The sequence below is a fragment of the Dipodomys spectabilis genome, unplaced genomic scaffold, assembly GCF_019054845.1.
Source record: "Dipodomys spectabilis isolate Male_0828 unplaced genomic scaffold, ASM1905484v1 ptg000163l, whole genome shotgun sequence".
NCBI lineage: Eukaryota > Metazoa > Chordata > Mammalia > Rodentia > Heteromyidae > Dipodomys > Dipodomys spectabilis.
This window is the reverse complement of record NW_024870840.1, coordinates 18,867,130-18,877,106: the sequence shown is the minus strand read 5'-3', so window position 1 is coordinate 18,877,106 and position 9,977 is coordinate 18,867,130.

Genomic DNA, 9,977 nt, shown 5'->3' with positions numbered 1-9,977 from the left:
GAGGAGTTCCATGTCTACCTAGGCTGGCTCAGTCTCAAACCTGTTTCTTGAGCAGCTGGTTTGTGGGGGTCCCTCCCTCTGAGGAGCACACCCCACTTTCCAGTGTGCTCCTAACGACCCTCCCTGGGCCCTGGGATTTCGGATGTGAAGCCCCTAGCATGGGACCCTTGGGGACAGGAGTCCCCTGAGCCTGGGGGGGGGGGGGAGTGCGGGGCAAGGGAAGGGGCCTGCGGGGCGCGGAACCTGGGGGGGTAGGGGGGTCAGGGGGGGGCAGGGGAGGGAGCCTGCGGGGTGGGGGGAGCCTGGGGGACACAGAGCCCTGCGGGGCAGAGGAGGGGGCCTGTGGGGCGGGGGCAGCCTCCCGCCCCACCCCGGGCCTCGCAGGACCTCAGCCCGGGGGCCGCGCTGGGCCCGGAAGGACGTGCTGGGACCGCAGGGCCCGGACTCGGCGACCCGCACGTCTCCCCCTCCGCCCCCTGCACTTTGCCCCAAGGAACTCAACCGGCGCCGTGACTCAGCGAAATCAGAGCCCGGGACCGTGACTCAGCGAAAACGGGGACCTCGGGACCGTGACTCAGCGAAAACGGACTCGGGACCGTGACTCAGCGAAACCGGGGCCGGGACTCATGGCTCAGCAGGACGCCGCTGGGGCGCGGCCGGGCCGGGCTGGCCCTGCGCCCGAGGCGGCCGCCCCGGGGGGCGGGGCGCAGGCCCTGGCTGCCCCCGGGGGCCCGGCCGGGCCGTGGCTCGGCCGCGTGGCGTCGGCCGGCCTCCCGTGGAGGACGCTCCCGAGCGAGGGTCGCCTCCGGAGCGGGGGAGGCCGGGGCCCGTGCACGCCGGCCGGGCCGCGGGAGCTCGGCCGCAGCCGCCTTCGGCCTACCCCGCAGACCCGGCTGCCCAGCCCGCCGGGAAAGGCCTGGAAGCTGCCTGTGAGGTCGGGACCCGCTTTCCCTCCCCTTCTGCAGGGTCTCTGCGTCTTCTCCCCTCCAGCCGTGAGGAGATCCCGGGGAGGGAGCGCTGTGGCTCCCCGGCCCGGCCTTTCAGCCTCGCCGGCCGCCAGTGCCATCCCAGTTGATATTTCAGGGATACCCCCAGTCCTCCCCAGATTTCCCATCCGCTTGGTCACGCCTCGGAGCTCTCGTATCCTTGACCTTGAAAGCGTCCTGCCCATCTCCGGCAATTCGTTTTGGTGTGTATTATTTTCAGTGTTCAGAGGACGCAGAGCCTTTGCTCCTATGGGTTCCTCCCCTCAGAGTATTTTTCTTTTGTGTGTTTTCTTGATTTTCAAACAATTTTAAATAGTACACTTTAAAATAATACATTTTGCTTATATTTATTTTTGTGCCAATCCTGGGCCTTGAACTCAGGGTTGGGGCACTGCCCCTGAGCTTTTATGCTCAAGGTGAGCACTCTTAACCGCTGGAGCCACAGTTCCACTTCTGGCATTTCTAGCGGTTCTTTGGAGATAAGAGTGTCACATATTTTTCTGCTCAGTCTGGCTTTGAACCACAACCCTCAGATCTCAGCCTCCTGAGGTGCTAAGATTACAGGCCTGAACCACCAGCACCCAGCAAAATAATACGTTTTAAATCCACCAGTCAGGAAAGTCCTCAATAATACAACATTTACCTCTGAGATTCCAGCAGACAACATGGTAGTTTCTTTGCATTAGAAGATTAGAAGCTTGGGCTGGGAAGGTGGCTCAGTGGTAGAGTGCTTGCCTTGTATGCATGAGGCCCTGCGTTCGATTCCTCAGCACCATATAAGCAGAAAAAGCTGGAAGTGGTACTGTGGCTCAAGTGGTAGAGGGCTAGCCTGGAGCTGAGGAGCTAAGGGACAGCACCCAGGACCAGAGTTCAGGCCCCATGACCGACCAAAAAATAAAAACAGAAGCTTTTAGCTAGGTACTAGTGGCTTACACCTGTAGATCTGAAAATTGCAGTTCAAAGCCAGCTCTGCAGGAAAGTCCGTGAGACTCTTATTTAACCACCAGAAAACTGCAAGTGGCGCTGTGGCTCAAGTGGTAGACCACCTACCTTGAGCTGAAGAGCTGAGGGACAGTGCCCACGTCCAGAGTTCAACACCCATGATCCAAAAAAAAAAAAAAAAAGCTTTTGACTCACACCTGTAATCCTGGCTATAGCTATTCAGGAGGCTGAGATCTGAGGGTTGTAGTTCAAAGTCACTCTGGGCAGAAAAGTTCCTGAGACTCTTTCCTACCTCTTACCTACAAATAAGCACTAAAAAAAGCTGGAAGTAGAGCTATGGCCCAAATGGTACAGTGCTAACATTCAGCAGAAAAGGTCAGGAATAGCACCCAGGCCCTGAGTACAAGGCCCAGGACCAGCAAAAATAAGGCAGGCTCTGGTGGCTAACACCTGTAATTCTAGCTACTCAGGAGGCCAAGACCTGAGAACTGCAGTCCCAGACAAACCTGGGCAGAAAAAGCCACCAGACTCCCTCTCCAGAATAACCAGCAAGCAAGCAGTGCAAGGTAGAGACCCTGAGTTCAAACCCTAGTACTAGCTGGTGCTTATAGCTTACAATTGTAATCCAAGATACTCAGACTACGATCTGAGGATTGCAGTTCAAAGCCAGGCAGGGCAGACAAATTGAAAGACAACCAGCAAGAAGCTGGAAGTGGAGATGTGGCTCAAGTGGTAGAGCACCAGTTTTGAGGGTAAAAAAACTAAACAAGCTGAGCGCTGGTGGCCCATGCCTGTAATCCTAGCTACTCTGGAGGCTGAGATAGGAAGATCAAAGTTCAAAGCCAGTCTGGGCAGGAAATTCCCTGAGATTCTTTTTTTTTTTTTTTGGGTCCGGTCATGGGGCATGAACTCTGGGCCTGGGCACTATCCCTCAGCTCTTCAGCTCAAGGCTAGCGCTCTACCACCTGAGCCACAGCGCCACTTCCGGCTTTTTTCTTTTTGCTTATGTGGTGCTGAGGAATCAAACCCAGGGCCTCAGGCATGCAAGGCAAGCACTCTACCACTGAGCCACCTTCCCAGCCCCGTCTCTGAGATTCTTATCCCCAATAAACTACCAGAAAACCCTAAGTGGCATTATGGCTCAAGTGGTAGAGAGCTAACCTTGAGCTGAAGGGCTAAGGGACAGTGCCGAGGCCCAGAGTTCAAGCCCCACGACCAACAACAAAAAAGTAAACAAGAGCTAGAGGCCCTGAGTTCAAGCTCCAGTACCCAGTGAGCACACAAAAACAGTTATAAACAATCCAAAAAGTAATGATGGTAAGAGATACACAGCTAAATTCCGCATTGTTGCAATCGTAATATCTACATAGTATCCTTTTTTCCCATTAGCAGAAGTGTTTTCTCAAATTATTAAAGGCTTTTTTTATTAAAAAACTTTTTTTTAGTGTATGTGATATTAAGGAATCAAACCTAGAACCTCATGTATGGTAGTCAAGTCACACTTTTAGCCCTATTTAAGGCTCTTTGTTTTGGCTTTCTAATAAATTATTTGTAAAAGAATGGGGCACAGAGATCTACTCAGTAGCCATGGTCACTCATTCAGCGTACAAAGGACACTGCCCCTATGGTTAAACCTTTGGATAAGTGGGGTGCTGAGGCTCATGGGTCAAAGCCAGCCTGGACAGGAAAGTTTGTGAAGACTTTTTTTTCCTTTTTGGTGGTCGTGGGGCTTGACCTCAGGGCCTGGGCACTGTCCCAGAACTTTTTGTCTCAAAGCTAGCAGTCTACCACTTTGAGCCACAGTGCCATTTCCGGTTTTCTGGTTAATTGGAGATAAACAGACTTCCCTGTCTGGACTGGCTTTGAACCATGATCCTCAGATCTCAGCCTCCAGAGTAACTAGGGTTACAGGCGGGAGCCACTGGTTCCTGTATCTCTGATACTTTTATCTCTAATTAACCACCAGAAAACCAGAAATGGAGCTGTGGCTCCAAGTGTTTGAGTGCTACCCTTCAGCAGAAAAGCTCAAGGACAGCATCTAGGCTGTCCTTGACCTAGGCTGAAGCTCCATGGCCAACCAACAACAAAAAGAAAAAATCCTTTGGATGGATGGCTAAGGATGGAGGTGCTAACTCTAGCTGATTGCTGCTACTCAAAACATATACTTTTGTTATTTTATTTATTTATTTTTGGGGGGGGGGAGGTCTGGTCGTGGGGCTGAACTCTGGGCCTGGGCGCTGTCCCTCAGCTCTTCAGCTCAAGGCTAGTGCTCTACCACTTGAGCCACAGTGCCACTTCCGGCTTTTTTCTTTTTGCTTATGTGGTGCTGAGGAATCAAACCCAGGGCCTCAGGCATGCAAGGCAAGCACTCTACCACTGAGCCATCTTCCCAGCCCCTTTTTGTTATTTTAATGATCACCTTTTAATACATTGACTGCAGGCTGATTATTTTAAAACTCTACCTGACATGGTCCCTGGACCACAAGCCTAAGAGGGATGGGGACTCTTGGGTCTCCTTGGGATCCCAGTTCCCCTCAGTCCTGGCTGGTTCTGATTGTCACCAGTATGTGGCTCTTGGGGTAGGGTGGGACTTCATCATGGTAATTTCTGTCACCTTTCCTTCTGCGCATGCTGCCTCTTGTATCACCTGACATTCCCATGAGGTCAGTGTTCCAGTCCCACATACACTGTGTGTGCCAGGAGCCTGGGAACCAGGAGTCAGAGATCCTGTCCTCAAGGGAGGGTCACATGACCAGTCCACAGTTCAGTGAGCAGCTAGGTTTTGTTTTGTTTTGTTTTTGTCGGTCGTGGGGCCTGAACTGTGGGCCTGGGCGTTGTCCCTGAGCTCTCAGCTCAAGGCTAGGGCTCTACCACTTGAGTCACAGTGCCAGCTTTTTCTGCTTATGTGGTGCTGAGGAATCCAACTGAGGGCCTCATGCATGCAAGACAAGCGCTCTACCACTGAGCCACCTTCCCAGGCCCCGCAGCTAGTTTTCTTGGTGCCTGCTCTACAGGTGTCAACTCATCTATCAGTCATCAGTCATCCTTATTTTTTTTTTTAATCCTGTTTGCTTCTGTGTCCGGGAAGACATGAGCTGCAGGGTTGTCTTGACAAGAGTGTGGCCAGTGCACTAGAGTCATAGCAAGGGAGAGTGACAACCATGTCTCCTACAAGGGACAGACACAGATTTGAAGCAGCAGATACCGAGTCTGGTTGCGTGGGGCAGGGAAGGGTGGCAGGGGAGAGGCTGACAGAAGTAGAGCAGGATTGAGGAGGATCCATGGTGGGGCAGGTCCGATGGTTTGTCTTAATTGGTGATTAACTTTTGAAAAGTAGCCTGCTCAGAGTCACATAACTTCACAGCACGACATGACATGAAGAGGTAGGGTGTGTGCGTGTGTGGTGTGTGTGTGTGTGTGTGTGTGTGTGTGTGTGTGTGTGTGTGTTTTGGAGGTACTGGGCTTCAGCTGTATTTTGTGCTTACCTGGCAGATGCTTTACTGTTGAGCCATGCTTCCAGAACTTTTTTGTCAGTTATGGGGCTTGTACTCTGGGCCTGGGCGTTGTCCCTTAGCTCTTCAGCTTAAAGTTAGTGCTCTACCACTTGAGCCACTGCGCCATTTTCAGTCTTCTGAGTGGTTTATTGCAGATAAGAGTCTCACAGACTTCCCTGCTCTGGGCTGGCTTCAAATTGTGATCCTCAGATCTCAGCCTCCTTAGTAGTTAGGATTACAGGTGGGAGCCACTAGCACCTGGCTTCCAGAACTTTTTTGCACAGGTAATTTTTGTGTAATTTTTTGTTTTTGTTTTCTTTAATGCCAGTACTGAAGCTTGAAGTCAGTACCTTCTGCTTTCTGTTAGCTTTTTCATTCAATGCTGGTACTCTTCACACTTTGTGTGTGTGTGGGGGGGAGTTGTGGGGCCTGAACTCTGGGCCTGGGTGCTAGCCCTCAGCTCTTCAGCTCAAGGCTGTTGCTCTACCACTTGAGCCACAGTGTCACTTCCGGCTTTTTCTGCTTTTGTGGTATTGAGAAATCGAACCTAGGGCCTCATGCATGCGAAGCAAACACTCTACCACTGAGCCACTTTCTTAGCCCTTAAAGGTGGTCTTAAAGAAATGGTGGTTACATACATATAAAAGAATTTGCCATTTTGATTATTGTAAGCATGTAAGTTCAGTGCTGTTAAGTACATTCACATTGGTGTATAGCCACCATCCCATCTCCAGAATTTCTATGTCTTCTCACTTGAAACTCTGATCTGCTGAACAATGGAACAACTAGATTTCTGACTCAATTTGTAGTGGGGGGTGGGGGGGAGCATGAACTAGAAGCATGAACAAGGAGAGACCTACAACCCAGGCTTGATTAGAATGACAACTCAGACTTAATTAGAATGGCCCCTATCCAAGAGAGCATGGGGCATGGCCTTGCATACAACTCCAGAACAGACACTGTTGCTGTGGGCTATTTACTGGGTGCCCTGTGGACATGCTGTGACCTGCAGTTTTCTGCCTGGCAAAGGAGATGTCCACTGATGAGGCCCCATCCCACCCCACATGGCCTCCATGCCTATCAGGCTAGTCCGGGTCCACCGCCCACACTGGATGAGTTCATTCTTGTTCCTGCTTGTACTACTACCTTCTAGAAATATCTAAGAGCCCCTTCCCCCAACAAAGGAGGGTTAAAGGTTGTGCAAATACTGGTGGTATCTGATCTGCTCACAGCCTTCTCCTTCACTCTTCTTGATATCAGGCCCCAAACTTCTATCTAGACAGAGGTACAGACCAGACAAGGTGTGTGCTTGGCAAGACTGAGTCACGGCTGTGGAAGGCAGAGACTAAGCCATCCTGTGATTATTCCATTGCTGCCAGTGTAATCACCAGGGTGAATTCTGAGATGGATGAACGATTGGTCAGGAGGCTCTGAGTGACATGTTTGAGATGACAACTTCTGCTGTGCCCAGGAAGATGAGTGAGTTAACTTAGGGCATGTTCTAGAAGTATGCATGTACAAAGGGCACTGTGCTCAGGGCGTGAGAATTTTCTTGTTTTTTTTTTTTTTCGGGGGGTCTGGTTGTGGGGCCTGAACCCTGGGCCTGGGCGCTGTCCCTCAGCACTTCAGCTCAAGGCTAGTGCTCTACCACTTGAGCCACAGCGCCACTTCTGGCTTTTTTCTTTTTGCTTATGTGGTGCTGAGGAGTTGAACCCAGGGCCTCAGGCATGCAAGGCAAGTGCTCTACCACTGAGCCACCTTCCTAGCCCCTGAGAGTTTTGAGATATGAAAGACAGCTCAGGTACTTGGATGGCACAGGGGTCATACCCAGGGCCTTGGCCAGGAGGTAAAAGTAATGAGACTGGGCTGGGAAGGTGGGTTAGTGGTAGGGTGCTTGCCTTGCATGCATGAGGCCCTGGGTTCGATTCCTCAGCATCACATAAACAGAAAAAGCAGGACATGGTGCTGTGGCTCAAGTGGTGTGGCATTTGTGGTCACACAGAGTGGGCTGACATCAGGCCATCAGGAAAACACAGCAAACACGTAAGATACGCTGCTCTTGCAGATCACCATTCTCCCTCCCTGGTCCTTGCCTGGTTCCCAGGACTCAGCCTCTCCTGCCTCTTCTCTCCCCTTCCCTTCCTTCCCCTCTGTCTCTGTGCTTTTCTGCCCTTCTTTCAGAATGTGCCGAGCCAGTGTAGCTGTCTCCCTCCTTCAGGAAGAGCACTCAGCTCCCTCAGCCCCCTTCCCTGAGCATCTCCATGCACAAATCTCTGTGACATGCTGACATTCTTTCCAGCTGCAGACTGGGACTATGCCCTTTAAGCATGAAAAAACTCAGTTTGACCTCAAGTCCAGTTTAACGTACACCTTCTCCACTAGCCTTAGACTTTAGGGTGTGAGAAGGATTAGAACACACTGGTATGTTTAGCCTCTGTTTCCTTCACGTCCTATGTCCAGGAAGCTCAGGTGTCTGAGCCTTAGCAGCTTTGGCAATGGGTGACAATCCTGGTTAGAGGAGACTGAGGAGGTGACTGAGGATGGGGCTGGGCGTGCTGGGAGGTTGAAGACCAAAATCAGCAAGTTTCAGGGAGGGGAGAACCAGACAAGGAGGAAGCAACAAGTGAAAGGCTGGGGCCCATGGTAGGCAAGTGGACAGGGTTGAGAGTGAAGCTGCGTTCATGCAGACGAGGAGTCATGCATGGGGTCGTCCAGGAGCATGGAGGCGGGGCTCAGGAACTGTGGCCAAGGCCTGGGCTGGCCTGAACATGCATCCGAAGCTCCTGTTCTTTGATTCTGAGGTTCTGCCCTAGCAGTGGATGCACATGGTGGAAGGTGGCTCCTGGGATAAGGCCACTAGCCACCCTCACCCACAGCTGTCATCTGGAAGAAAAGAGATGGGTCTCTGTGTGAAACACTGGACACCAGCCTGATCAGGGATGCACAAATAGAAGAAACAATCATTATCTGTACATTGCAATATTTTTTTTGAAATACTGGAGTTTGAACTTAGGGCCTCGCTTTCTATATAGGTGTCCTATTGTTTGAGCCATATCTCTAGTCCTTTCTTTTTTTTTTTTGGTCGTGGGTCTTGAACTCTGGGCCTCGGTGCTGTCCCTCAGCTCTTTAACTCAAGGCTAGTGCTCTACCACTAGAGCCATAGCACCACTTCTGGCTTTTCCTGCTTATGTGGTACTGAGGAATCGAACCCAGGGCCTCATGCATGCTAGGCAAGCACTCTACCACTAAGCCACCTCACAGCCATCTTAATTTTCTTAATTTTCTTCCTTCCTTCCTCCCTTCCTTCTCTCCTTCCCTCCCTCCCTCTCTCTCTCTCTCTCTCTCTCTCTCTCTCTCTCTCTCTCTCTCTCTTTCTTTTTCTTTTTTTTGACAGTTGTGGGGCTTGAACTCAGGGTTTGGGTGCTGTCCCTGAGCCTCTTTATGCTCAAGACTAGTGTTCTACTACTTTGAGCCACAGTGCCACTTCTGGTTTTTGAGTGATTAATTGGAGATAAGAATCTCATGGACTTTCCTACCCAGGCTGGCTTCGAACCATGATCCCCAGATCTCAGCCTCCAGAGTAGCTAGGATTATAGGTGTGAGCCAGTGGCGCCCAGCTTTCAAGGAGATAGTGTGTCACCTTATTTTTCTCCCTTGGCTGTCCTGAACTGTAGTGTTCCTGTTTATGCTTTCTTGCCATACCTGGGATGACAGGCAAGCTATGTTATGCACAGCTACACCCAGCTGTTGGCTGATGTGAGCTGTTGCCTGGGCTATCCTGGAAAATCAATCCTCCTGATCTTTGTCTTCTGAGTAGTTAGGATCACAGGGATAAGTCATGGCACCTGGCCTATAGCAAAATGTTTTTGTTTGTTTGTTTTGCCAGTGCTGGGGCTTGAACTCAGGGCCTGGGCATTGTCCTTGAGCTTTTTTTCTTTTCTCTTTTTTTTTTTTTTTTTGTCGGTCATGGGGCTTGAACTCTGGGCCTGGGCGCTGTCCCTCAGCTCTTCAGCTCAAGGCAAGCGCTCTACCACTTGAGCTACAGCACCACTTCCGGTTTTCTGGTGGTTTATTGGAGATAGGAGTCTCACGGTCTCTCCTGCCCGGGCTGGCTTTGAACCGCGATCCTCAGATCTCAGCCTCCTGAGTAGCTAGGATTACAGGCGTGAGCCACCAGCGCCCGGCTCCTTGAGCTTTTTTCAAGGCTAGTGGTAGACCACTTGAGCCACAGTACCACTTCTGGCTTTTTCTGTTTATGTGGTACTGAAGAATCGAGTCTAGGACTTCATGCATGCTACGAAAGCACTCTTATCCCCTCAGTCCAGCAAAATGTTTTGTAGACAAAAACCAACCCAAACCAAAGTCTTCTCAATCTAGCGCCACCAGAAAACCATGATAGAAGAGCACTTCTGGGACAGGCGTGTGACCCTCGGCTGAACAGTCTGTGGGAGCCCAGGGCAGAGCATGGTGCAGAGGAGAATGTGCAGAGAGATGCCTCGTGTCCCACAGTGTCCTGCGCCGGCCCAGCAGCCTCAGCAGAAGCCCCGTCTGTTGT